This window comes from Herpailurus yagouaroundi, unplaced genomic scaffold, assembly GCF_014898765.1.
Source record: "Herpailurus yagouaroundi ecotype Mexico unplaced genomic scaffold, PumYag 250, whole genome shotgun sequence".
Classification (NCBI taxonomy): domain Eukaryota; kingdom Metazoa; phylum Chordata; class Mammalia; order Carnivora; family Felidae; genus Herpailurus; species Herpailurus yagouaroundi.
Window position 1 is genome coordinate 20,792,588 of NW_024412467.1, and position 13,522 is coordinate 20,806,109.

The following is a 13,522-nucleotide window of genomic DNA, read 5'->3' on the forward strand; positions in this document are numbered from 1 at the left end:
AAAATGTGGTCAAAGGCAATTCACATTGACTTTCAGTTTTTTTAAATAAAGTACATCCAAGGAAATTAGTACTAGATCATAAGCAAAAATTCAGGGGTTAGAGAAGGAAATAAATAAAACCACAAAAACCACTCCAACTCTCTGCCTTGCATACAAGCTCCTAGCTGTGGGGCACCTGGGTGGCTCAGTTGGTTAAGTGTCTAACTTTGGCTCAGGTCATGATCTCATGGTTTGTGAGTTCGAGCCATGATCTCATGGTTTGTGAGTTCAAGCCTCTCATTGGGCTCTCTGCACTGACAGTGTGGAGCCTGCCTGGGATGGATTCATTCATTCTCTCTCTCTGTGTCTCTCTCTCTCTGCCCCTCTCCCACCTGCACTCTCTCTCTGTCAAAATAAATAAACCTTAAAAATAAATAAATAAATAAATAAATAAATAAATAAATAAATAAATAAGCAAGCTCCTAGCTACAAGACAGAAGGCAAAGACGTAGGAAGATGCAATTGTTCCTCCAGGAAAAGGCACTCAGGATTACCAGGATAGCAAGATAGCCAGAGAATGACTATCTAGATTTCCACTCATGTGTAATGATTTGGTTAAATAAATAAAATAAAAACAGTAATATCATAGAGAGTGATAACAAGGCTAACAGTAGAAAGTAAAAGTAAAAAGTTTCAGTGCCTAGAAGGTAGACTTTTCTACTATTTTCTTCTAATGAGCTATTTAGGCCTTTATTCACATAGTTCTTCAAATTTCTATATTTTCTATCATTTAAAAAGTCCCTCTCGGGGCACCTGGGGGGCTCAGTCAATTGAATGTCTGACTCTGTTTCAGCTCAGGTCATGATCCCAGGGTCATGGGATCAAGTCCCCCATCAGGCTCCACACTCCACTGGGCTCCATGCTGAATGTGGAACCTGCTTAATTTTCTCTCTCTCCCTCCCTCTGTCCCTCTCCCACTCATGCACATGCACTCTGGCTCTCTCTCTGAAATTAAAAAAAAAAAAGTCCCTCTCTTGACCCTATCTTCCTCTCCAGCTACTATCTCATTAACCTCCACTCTTTTACCACAAAACACCTCCAAAGTGTTATATACCAATGTCCTCTAATTCCTCTGCTCCATGCTCTAGACTCAGCCCAAGGAGGAATTTATTCCACCACCATAATTGCTGCTGTCCAGGCCATCAGTGACCCCCGCATTAGTCACCCCAACAGCTGGTGCTTGGTGTGCATCCTTCTTGAACAATCAGCAGCATTTGACAAACTTGCTCCCTTCTTTTTCTTAAAACATTCTCATCTTAGGGTTCAGCTCACCACCTGGCCTTCTCTTCTCTCACTAGCTCTTCCTTACTGGTCATGTGCTTATTCCTGCTCCTCACCCAACTGGGAACACTGATGAGCCCCAGGGCTCAGTCCTCAAGTCACGCCTCTTGCACTACACTCACTTCCTAGGTGACGTGGTCCATCTCACAATTTTAAATGTCACCTGTAAACTGAAACTTCTCTAACTAAATCCTCCTCCCCTAAACTCCAAACCTACTAACCTACTGCCTACTCAGCATCTCTACATGGATGTCCAATAGCCATTTCCAACCTATTACAACCAACGCTAAGCTTCTGATTTTGCACTCCCCCCTCTAATTTGCTCTTCTTCACGTCATCCTCCTAGCAGATCAAGTCAGAAACTCTGGAGTCACCCGTGATTTCTGTTTGTCATGCTTCATATTGAATCCAAAAACAAATTTTGTTAGCTCTACCTTTAAAACATATGTTGATTCCAACTTTCTTACTTATCTCCACTGTTACCACCCCAAACTAAGCCACCAAGAACTCTCACTTGAAATTTTACACTTGTTTCCTGTTCCCATCCTTACTCCTCTACAGCCTACTTTTCACACAGTTGAAAGAGTAATCCTTTAAAATTTTTCCGTATCCTCAACTCCAAAATCTCTGCCCAACATAAGATGATCCAAATCACCCATATCCTTATATAATCCTCTCCCTTTGACTATAAGAACTTGCATATATGAAGGCTATCAGTTCCATGACACTGTTGTGTTTACATGTCAAATGTGAAAGGGTTTTGCAGACACAGTTATGACTCCTAATGAGTTGACTTTGAGTTTATCACAGGGGTGACTATTCTAAGTGGGTCCAGCCCAATCAAGGGAGCCCTTTCCAAAAGGGCTTAGGTATCACAGAGGCACAGAGACTGGAAGCATTAAAGATTTTCCTACTGGCCTTAAAAAATAAAGAGCTACAGGGGCGCCTGGGTGGCTCAGTCGGTTAAGCGTCCACCTTAGGCTCTCACAGTCCTTGAGTTCGAGCCCTGCATCAGGCTCTGTGCTGACAGCTCAGAGCCTGGAGCCTGCTTCGGATTCTGTGTCTCCCTCTCTGCCCCTCCCCTGCTCATGCTCTGTCTCTGTCTCAAAAATAAATAAAAACATTAAAAAAAATTTTTTAATAAAAAAATAAAAAAGAGCTATAATGTGAATTATCTATGGAGGGAGCTAGGTGGCAGGGTACTTACTGTGGGAGACCTCTAGAAGCTAAGGGTCACCATAATGTGAATTCTGCCAGAAACCATATCAGTGTGGATGAAGACCCCAAGTTCCAGATGAGAATGCAACTCAACTAACACATTGATTTCAGCCTGGAAAGACCATGAAGAAAAAACCCACCTGAGCTGTGGCTAGACTTTCTTACCTACAGAAACTGAGATAATAAATGGGTGCTGATTTAAGCCACTAAGTTTGTGTTAAATACTATGTACCAAGAAGGTATATATTCAATAAACACTGTTGAACAAATCATTTCTCATTCATTTATATGCTTTGAATTAATAAAAGCCACACATATCAAGCTTCCTAATACAAGTGAAATTCCTAATAATCTGACTAAAGGCTACTTATCACCAATTCACAGGATTTGATATCCTAAAAAAATAAGGCAGCAAAAAAGGGGCACAATCATTTCAATCTAATAGTATATGATGGTAAAAATCAAATTCCAAAAGAAAATTAAAAAAAAGAATTAGGGCTCTTTCATTTTACTTTCCTATTGTATTCTTAGTGTTCTAAATAAACAACTGCATCACAAATGCTATGAGAATTGATTAAAAAAAAAGTATCACCACAGATAATTTTGCCAGATGTGATGTGATGGCTAAATAACAGGGGAAAACTTCCCTAATGTATTTTTAGAATTTTCTAAATATTTAGTTTGCCTTTGTTCAAATAATTCTTTTACTTTGGGGTACCTAAAATACAATTCTGGACACAGGTTAAATGTTTGAAGACAGAAATAAAGTCCACCAAAAAATAAAAATGAATTTCTGGATGTCAGTATAGAAGACACTCAAGGCAGGAATCGGAAAATAAAAAGGGATACCATCGCAATCCCATGGGTTGTGGGAACACCACGCTGGAAGACAGCCAAACTCCACCCACCAGCTCCCTGGAAAATTCTCACAGCTTCCCTCAAAACTTCTCTCCCAAGACATACAATCACAGGACATGAAATCTGTATGTACAGCCAGAGAGCAGGCAAACAAAATTGGAATGACATGCCCACAGGAAATTTACTCCAAAAAAGGATTTCTGTCTCCATTTTGTCTCCTCTTTTTCTCCTCAGCCACCATGCAGGTAATTCCTCCTCTACCGACATACAATTAATCCACACCATTGACAGCCTCCAGACAGGAAAGACAGAAGATGGCACAGCCTTGACCTGAAATGACACGGAGCTTCCCAGGAAAGACCCCAATACCCCTGACAAGGGAGGTTTCACAAAGCCATTCCAAAGACCCACTATCATCTTTCTGTTAAGGATATGGTACTATTGCTTCCCTAGTAATTTCTAATATTAGGAAATGTACGTGAAACATGATTTTGTGAAACACCAAATTCCTGACTTTGACTTTCAAGGAAAATAGCTTAAAATTAAATGGATTCGTTTATTAACATAAGAATCATGAGGAATAGGGGTGTCTGGTTGGCTCAGTCGGTGAAGCATGTGACTCCTGAATTGGGGATTGTAAATTCAAGCCCCATTTTGGGTATAGAGATTACTTAAAAATAAAATTATGGGGATCAGAGGAGAAAAGGGAGAATTCCTGTGAAGCATTCTGAAGACTTAGGAATAAAATAAAATAAAATACAAAAAAAAAAAAAAAAAAAAAAAACCACCCACATTGCTGGTAGGATTAACTTTTTACCCAAAGCAGACCTTAGTATTTGCTCTTTGATCTAATAAAATATAATCAATGAGTTTGGAATATTTCTAGGATATGCAGTCATTCTCCTGGGACATATGCCACTGTTCCACATCAAACAAAACCTTTTTCCTGGGCATCTGATAGAAGCGAGGTCATATGAAAAGACATTTCATAGGTGACTGACTAGTTTTACAAGGGCAAGATAGTTTATCACAGAGTGAGGTCTCATCAATAAATAGCAAAACTGATTCAACATAGGCGTTTGGTTACTGTAATGATTAAATGTGGAAAAAAAAAAAAAAAGGTGCCGGGGTGGCTCAGTTGGTTGAGCATCTGACTCTTGATTTCGGGTCAGTTCCTGAGTTTGAGCTCCACATCAGGCTCTTCACTGACATTGCGGGGCCTGCTTAGGATTCTCTCTCTCTCTCTCTCTTTCTCTCTCTCTCTCTCTCTCTCTGACTCTCCCCTGCTCATGCTCTCTCTTGCAAAATAAATAATCTTAAAAAAAAATCTTTAGTTTCCATTCATTTTTATAATAGCAACATATGAAGCCCAAGAAAGAATTTATGTATTATAACTTATATGCCATGAACATTGTTAAAATAGTATGTTTGAGAAAATATATATATTCAGGAAAGAACAGTAAACAAGCAGGTATCATAATCATTATTAATATAGTATTTTTGAGAAAAACAGAATATATAGAAAAGGCTAGCAAATCTGGGAAGTATGTAGGAAATTTACGAGAAGCATGTTCCAGAGCACTGAGCATGAAAATATGGACAGCTCCCACTCATTCTTCAACAAACAGGGGCAGTGCCAAGCACTGGGGATTTCTGGGAAATGTGACCTAGCCATGAAACACTGTGGCAAATTATAGACAAATGCAGAGAAAGCGGGCTAGAGTGCTAAATACCATAAACATTACCATACAGTGCCCTGGGACTCCAGGAACTATTGGCAGAGATTATCAGAAAAAGCCCACTCAAAGATGTAAACTTCTGAGAATTCCTGCCATCTGGACAGGATTAGGACCTGTGTAATGGAATGCAACATCTTGAACACTGGGAAAGGCAAGTCACTGCTGCAGAAACATCCAGGGAACAGCACCCACCAGTTCTGTGTGGATTCTATGCAGAACCTTGGGACAAGTGACAAGCTATGCAAAAGACAGCTGACGAGAAAAGAAAGACACATTTTAAAGGTACACCAGGTAGACTGTAAACACACCAAAGCAAATCTAGCAAGTAGCTTTAGCTTCCTGGGAATGGAGACAATTCATGAGATAGAAACAGCACAACATGAAAATAAGTTAATTAGTAAAAAAGTTGTTTGCATACTAAAAAAAAAAAAAAAAAAGGAAAGATAATTCTGCTGAGTCTCTAATGAAAACATTGAAACTTTTATTTTTTCTATACAATCAATATAGAAAACAATTATCCATAAAAGTTATGAAAACAATGATCCATAAAAGTTGGATTTTCCTTTGGAACCAATGAGGTCATATTACTTTCAGACTCTGAATTTTTCCTTCCCAATATCATCAAGTTCCCACCTAGACACATAAGAAGAATGAACATATACAATAATTTATTTAAATATCTGCTTTAAATAAATTTTCAAAGCAATTTTTAAACAAATTTTGTCTAAAATTATAATTCTTGGAATGCTTGGATGGCCCAGTTGGTTATGCGTCTGGCTCTTAGTTTCAGCTCAGGTCATGATCTCATGGTTTGTAAGTTTGAGCCCAGCATAGGGCTTCACACTGACAAGGCAGAGCATGCTTGGGATTCTCTCTCTCTCTCTGCCTCTCTCCACCCCTCCCCAGACCTCTCTCTTTCTCTCCCTCAAAATAAACTTTAAAAAAATAAACATAAAAAAATAAAATAAAATTATAATTGTTCCTCTGAAAATATGAACAGATTTCATTGATTAATTACCAAGGAAATGTGACAACTTTCCAAAAACCTTTCTTCTTGGTGGAAAGCAACCTACAGTCTCTAGGTAAGTTATAAAATCATTTATAACAGGGTAAATACTTTACAACCAATCATTTTTTTTTCATTTTAGGACTTTAGCCAATGTGAGAACATAAACCAGAAGGTAATGGAACATAACTTCCGGAAGGAAGAAACCAAAGTATTATTGGCCACACATAACTGTCTCTCTAGAAATCTCAAATGAATTGACAAACTATTAGAACAAATAACAGGATGCTCAAGGGAATAAATGTAAAATTCCTAAAAAGCAATAGTATTTTTCAATCCCAGCAATAACCAACAAGAAATAAAGTTATAATGAAAACAAAATCTTTTATAATAACTAAGTCGTGTGTCCCCCCCCCCCCCCCCGCCTTATAAACAGTTTCATTTTCCACGGTTCTGGTTACCCTCAGTCAACCATGGCCCAGGAGATGATCCTCCTTCTGACATATTTTCAGAAGGTCAGTAGTAGCCGAACACAACATCACAAGCATACATCATTCACCTTGCTTCATCTCTTCACACAAGCATTTTATCACCTCACATCATCACAAGAAGAGTAACTATAGGACAGTAAGAAATTCCGAGAGAGAGATACCACATTCACATAACTTTTATTACAGCATACTGTTATAATTATTCTATTTTATTATCATTGTTAATCTCTCCCTGTGTCTAATTTATAAACTTTATCATAGGTATGTATATATAGGAAAAACACAGGATACATAGAGTTCAATACATTCTGTGGTTTCAGGTGCCTGCTAGGGGTCTTAGACCAAATTCCCCAGAACTAGGGGAGGAACTACTGCATATAAAAAGGCCTATATGAAGCAAATTACAAAAATTTACCAAAAGCCATGAAAGAAAATCAGAATAAATAGAAAGAGATATATGTTGAATGGGAAGATTGAATAATACAAAAATGCCAGCTCTATCCAAATTATTTTGATGTAATTTCTAACGGCAATTTCTCCGGGATGTGAGGGGAAAGTTAAGAGGACTTGAAGGGCACCTGGGTAGCTTAGTCGGTTGGGTGTCCGACTTCAGCTCAGGTCATGATCTCACACAGTTCGTGGGTTTGAGCCCCGCATCTGGCTCTGTGCTGACAGCTCAGAGCCTGAAGCCTGCTTCGGATTCTGTGTCTCCCTCTCTCTGCCCCTTCCCAGCTCATGCTCAGTCTCTGTCTGTCTCTCAAAAATGAATTAACATTAAAAAAAAAAAAATTTAAAAAGAGGTCTTGACATACCACCTAAGTTCATTTGAAAAATTAAACAAGTGACAGAAGCTAGCAATTTTTTGAAAAATAAATAAGAAAAAAGGAACAATGAAAACTCGCAAGAGGGGCACCTGAGTGGCTCAGTCAGCTGAGCATCTGACTCTTGATTTCGGCTCAGGTCATGATCTTGTGGTTCATGGGATTGAGCCCCACACTGGGCTCTGTGCTGGCAGCACAGAGCCTGCTTGGGATTCTCTCTCTCTGCCCCTCCCCTGCTCATGCTCTCTCTCAAAATAAATAAACATTTTTTGAAAAAATGGCAAAAGACCTGACATAGCAAACAGATTCTGAGGAAGTTTAAAATGTAATATAGATCCTCACAAATCAATGTAGAAACAAATTCCATAAGACATAGTGTTAAGAAACGGACTATTTGGGAGAAAAATGAACTCATCTTCACATCATATGCCAAAACAGACTGTAGAGAGTTCTGTAGAGTTCTATGTTTAAAAACAAAAGAAAACAAACAAAAACAGAAGAAATATTGGTAATTTTTTAACTGATCTGGGGTTAAGAATGACTGTTATACAAAAGAAGTAAATGAAATAAATGAATGGAAGACACATAAGTTTGACCATATGAAAATTTAAGACTGCTGATGTTTGTAACCATCAGAAAATTTGAAAGTTTAAAAAAGAAAATGGGGAAAATCTTTGCAGTGAATGACACAGCCAGCCACTATTTACTAGGGCTCTGGGACAGAATGTCAGCTCTTTGAAATGCTGATGGTCTTTTCAACATTCTATGCCATATAAATAGTTGTTTACATCATTTTAAATATAGATCTGGAAAACAAAAGCATACATTTTATTTCAAAAACAAATCTGGGCTTTTGAAAATAGTTTATTTGCCCATAGAGTTATGAGTTCCCACATATGTGAAGAAATATCTTTGATCCTAGGAAGAGCTTGAAAAGACTCAGCTTTCAGTTACACTGGTATGAAGTAAAGTCTCTGAGACTTTTAAAAAACCATCAGCCTTCCATGTCTTTGTTCTTCCAGAGAAAAAACTGTTTTATTTTAAAACTCTAGAATGATATATTTAGAACTAAGATTTTTTTCCTCCACTCTGAGCTTTCTTACAAAAAGCAACCTTACCTTTTAGTCTGTTTTAATCCCAAAGGAGACAGTATCTGAAAAATAAAAATAAAACACAATCGGAAAAAAGTTGAAAATTAATGGTTCAAATACATTCAAGCCTCTGTAATTTTTCATATTAAGTCATACCAGAGCTCTGTGCAGAAGAAATAGGTGCAGTGTTTCTCCAAGTTTGCACTAGTGGGGGGTAGCACCTCTGAGGTACAGCACAGTGTGAACAATAAAATCTCGTCTCTCTTGTCTCTGTAAAATGTAAAATGCCTGCCCCAAGGCTATAAAAAGAATGGACTTGAATGCACAAATATCCACTATCTACTAGGCTTGTTGTACACTTAAGCACTAATGCTTACTATTTGACAGTACAACTAAATAAAAACAAGGTTATTGTTTGCATATCAAATGTTAATTTGTTTTACTTTCTACTTTGATAAATATTACGTTCTCTAATTACAATTTCTCCCAAACTTAACCTGTAGAATAGTGAAAAACTCATTCATGATATTTCTACACAATGAATCACATGATGTAATTTTATTTCACCTAATAGCATTGGTAAAGTAATTTTTTTCTCCAATGCTAAAGTATTTTTAAAAAGGATTTACATTATAATCACTAATTGTTCATAACATGTTTAGTTTTACCTAAGAATATTTGCTCATAAGAAACAGTTTGAAATCTTTTATCTGAATGATATCTGTTCATTTAATTAAATCAATTCTAAATTTCAATACTGGTCAAAAAATAACATCAGTATGTAAGTCAAGACACAAAGAAAAAAAAACACATTTATAAATAGAGTCTAGCAAACCAGAAAGCTTCAACACTCTTAAGAAGAAATGTCAACACAAAACACCTGCACATGATTATCCTGCTGGTTAACTATGGATCTTTCTCTGGCATCTGTTGATTTGTCATTCCTACTTGCCCTCTATACAGTTTCTAGGAGAGTACTTGTTTCCCTTTCTGGCCTAGGTTATAACAAAGGATAAGATGGGGGCAGAAATGAAATGGAAATGGAACTTATAAACGTATGAGTCACTTAAAGCAGCAAAAACCCATGAAGTGAGGACACTGATTTGGAAGTAGCAATTTTGGACAAATACATCTTGCTAGAGTACAGTCACATATGCTAGGGAACCACTGTTCTCACAGGTCAAATGGCAACAAATGGTCACATGACTTAGAAACCAAATTTAGGTCCATCGACTTCAGAGAAATCATTACATCATCATAAAAATCATAAAAGAGCAATATCAGACCCTAATCTTAATATACAGATAGATGGCAAAGGACAAGGGTTCCACATTACCACAGGATAAGCATGGCTTAACAGAAGACCATAGAAGGGGGGAAAAGAAAAAAGTTAGAGAAGAAAGGAGGCAAACCATAAGAGACTCTTAAATACAGAGAACAAACTGAGGGTTGATGGGGGTGGAGAGGGGAAAGTGGGTGATGAGCATTGAGGAGGGCACCTGTAGGGATGGATGAGCACTGAGTGTTGTATGGAAACCAATTTGATAATAAATTATATAAAAAATAAATAAATATAAATAAATAAATAAATAAATAAATAAATAAGAAAATAAAAAATCACCATCCACGAAATCAAAGAGTTTAAAATATATGAAGCTGGAACATCACAGTATTCACAGTGAAACACAGAAATACGCTTATAAAAGAACACATGATTAACAGGAGAAGAGCCATCAGGTCCTGCAGATGTACATGAGGAGGAACAGCAAATGCAGACAATGCCTGGTAATGCATTCATGGAAGAGGTGAGACTCCGACTGGTTATTCCATAATAAGTCAAGTTCAGACAGCCAAAAAAGTATAGAGAAAAGGCAGCAGATGGTATACACACAAGAAAAGTCAAATCAGAGTTCAAAGTTACAACAGATACTTAATGTTGTATGCTACTGGTCTAATATCTGGCTAGGGATTGCTTGAAATACCAACAGGCCAGTCAGACACGGGAAGCCAAGCAAAAGCCAAACAGCAGTTTTACAAGAAACATTGGCCAAAAACAACTTCTAAAATTCAACAATAAATGCAGACCAGCAATTAAGAAAGGTTCCAGGTGATTATATCCTTTAAACAAGGTTCAAAACCTAGTGAGGCAGGACTTTCCTTACACATTTTATAGATTTCACTATAGGACTCTCTTGAAAATATCTTAATATGATCATGTTGATCAAAAAAAAAGTAAATCAAACCTGATGCTATAACTTCATCACTCTGTGTTTTATAATCTTGCTGGTAACTGCAATTCAGTCATTTCAAATCAGCAGCAAACTCCAGCAAAAACAGGGGTTTTGAAAGTAAAAGTCCTGGGTTCAAATCTACACCCACCTTAACTAGCAAGTCATTTAATATCACAAAACCTCATCTGAAAAATGGTAATAAATGCTATGAAATGAGATCTATATATCTGTATGGGTATAGATGATATTTAAACATACACACACACAAACACACACACACACAGAATCTACACATAGAATCTAGCTGGGTGTCTCACACACAATGAGTGAGCTTTACACGCTTTTCTTTTTCTTCTTGCCTATTTCAAGTAAAACCAAAATATATAGAACCACTTAAATACTGACTGCTCCTAAGCACATCTTTTAGTTTCCCCTAATTTCACTGACATAATTCCATGAAAGCAGTAAAAAAAAAAAAGTAATGGTGATAAAGAATATCCAGACAATTCAAAAAGAAGAATGGTACATTTTAGAAATTACCAATACAAAAAGAAAGCATTCTGAATAAATCCAAGGTCATATAAAACAGTATTAGCATAACATTCTTGATTTGATCTATAAACCTAAGAATTATTCATTTTGCTAAATAAAAGCAAATTCCTAGTATCTGTTCTTTTATAGTCCTTAATACTGAACCAATATGTTTTTAATGTAATTCATCCATTGTCTAAATCTAATCATCTTCCCACATGAGCATTCACCCCACTTGCCCTTCCCACAGTCTCATAACTGCACTGGCACAATATCATGGGTAATATACTGACGAACAGTGTTGAAACCATGTGATATTGACCTTGTTTTCTCCATTTCCTCTGATTCGAAAATGGCTTATACCCTACATAACACAGGTATATACCTCTGGGTGCATTAAAAGTAAGGATCTCTGAGAAAGCAGGGTTTTAAATAAAGCCACTTAAGTTAATCTGAGTAGCTCAGCTACTTTAGGGATATCATCAATCATCAAAACTAGCCAGAAACTGCTAGAATAGCATCTTCCAAACTTCACATAAATAAATCTATGAGTTTCTTAACATTCCATGCTTTCAATTAGCCTTTCTATAGCTCTGCTCATTTTTTTATAACCATATACTTCTTCCTATTGATTCTCAGCACTCATATATTGGCAGGAAACCATTGCCAAGCTAATAGAATGACATGCATTTATGCAGTGCTTTTAATTAAGTCATTTTGGAATCTCCTTAGCATTCTGATGAAGATGATATGTTGTCTTCCTTGAAGTGAGCACAGTTGAATTTGTCTTTGTATTTCCAGTACCTGGCCCAGTGCCTGCTACATACCAGGTGATCAGTATCCATCACAAATCACCAGAGTGACACAGTCCTGGGTTTCAATCCTGGCTCCAGGACTCTCCAAATCTAACCTGGAATGTGAGCAAATCATGTGACCTCCCAGGGTTCTAGTGTCTTTTATAAAAAATGGGAATGAAGAAATCCATTTCATAGAGCTTCTGTGAAAACTAAATGGAGTAATGTATTTAAAGTCATTTCGGAGTAGCTGGTACATAAGGGCTGGAAAAATTGTAGATTAGTTTCACTAAATCATACATACTCCTCACACAAATCCTCTCTGAGGTCATAAATTACATAGGTAATGTCAGACTACGGATTCAGAGTAATACTTCCCTTAAGACCAATGATTATAGACAGAAGGGTACTAGACCCTAAGAAGCAGCATTCTCTGAAATTTGCCTTGATCATTTTAGAATATTTCCCACATCTGGTTTCATGGTCCAATTCTGTAAATTTTGATCTCATGGTTCCTTTAGACTCAACCCTACTATGACCCATTAACAACCATACTGTGCATCCTAGGCCAGCTAATCCCTAATCCTCTTTATATCTATCTCCTTCCTTGTATCTAACCCTTAATATTCCATTACTGGTCCTAACATTCCAAAGAGAAATAGAGATGAATAAGCTTTGGGGTCAGATAAGAGGAAATCCCAGCCACCAGAACACTATTTTTTGAGCCCTTCTGTGTGGCCATAGAATCCCAAGAGGTATAACAAGTATAACACAGCAGGCTGGACATGGGGGAAGCAGTGACATTTCAATGCTCCTAGAAGATGTGAAACAGGGATCTGGTGAATCTCTCATTATGAATATCTAAATACAAAGCATTTTAAAACTAAAATTCATTAGTCTATAAACATAAGTGAGAAAGACCATGGTGAATTCAGCCAAGCAAAATAAGAGAGATAATGAAATCTTCTATCTGAAGACTATCTAAGTATAAAGCCTGGAAACTTCAGAGTTCATAAGATGTAAGTCTAAAAAATATTTGGGATAAGATTATAAATCAACAAATATTGACCAAACGTCTACTACAATAATGCAAACATTTGCAAGGTCTTCTAGAAGTTACAAGGTATGTTCAAATAAATACTTGCATAAATACTGGTAGCAAACATCCAAATCTACCCGAGAGAATAGAAGGAATGACTATATCTCTAGGGGAGACTGGAGGCATAATCCAAAAGGGTCTGTTAATGAACATGAAATTTCTTTGATGCCACATTTCTGATTTTTTTCCTAATACATAATATCCCTATATTTGTTGTAATTATACTTACATAATAAAACACCCATTAAAAAAATCCCTCTCTCACACTCTCAAAAATAAACATTAAAATTAAAAAAGGGGTGCCTAGATGGCTCAACTGGTTA

The 13,522-nt window shown here is 36.9% G+C and overlaps 1 protein-coding gene across 22 annotated transcripts in view; it reads right to left on the reverse strand.

Moving 5' to 3' along the window:
* The window catches only part of FARS2 (phenylalanyl-tRNA synthetase 2, mitochondrial), a 621,462-nt gene that overhangs the window by 519,428 nt on the left and 88,512 nt on the right, over positions 1-13,522 (reverse strand). For 20 of the 22 annotated variants that reach the window (XR_005786117.1, XR_005786118.1, XM_040460421.1 and 17 more), the window contains one exon: positions 8,572-8,606. The exons of the other annotated variants lie outside the window; for them this stretch is intronic. The gene's annotated coding sequence lies outside the window, so the exon portion shown is untranslated. The remainder of the gene's footprint in view (positions 1-8,571; positions 8,607-13,522) is intronic. 22 annotated transcript variants of the gene reach the window in all.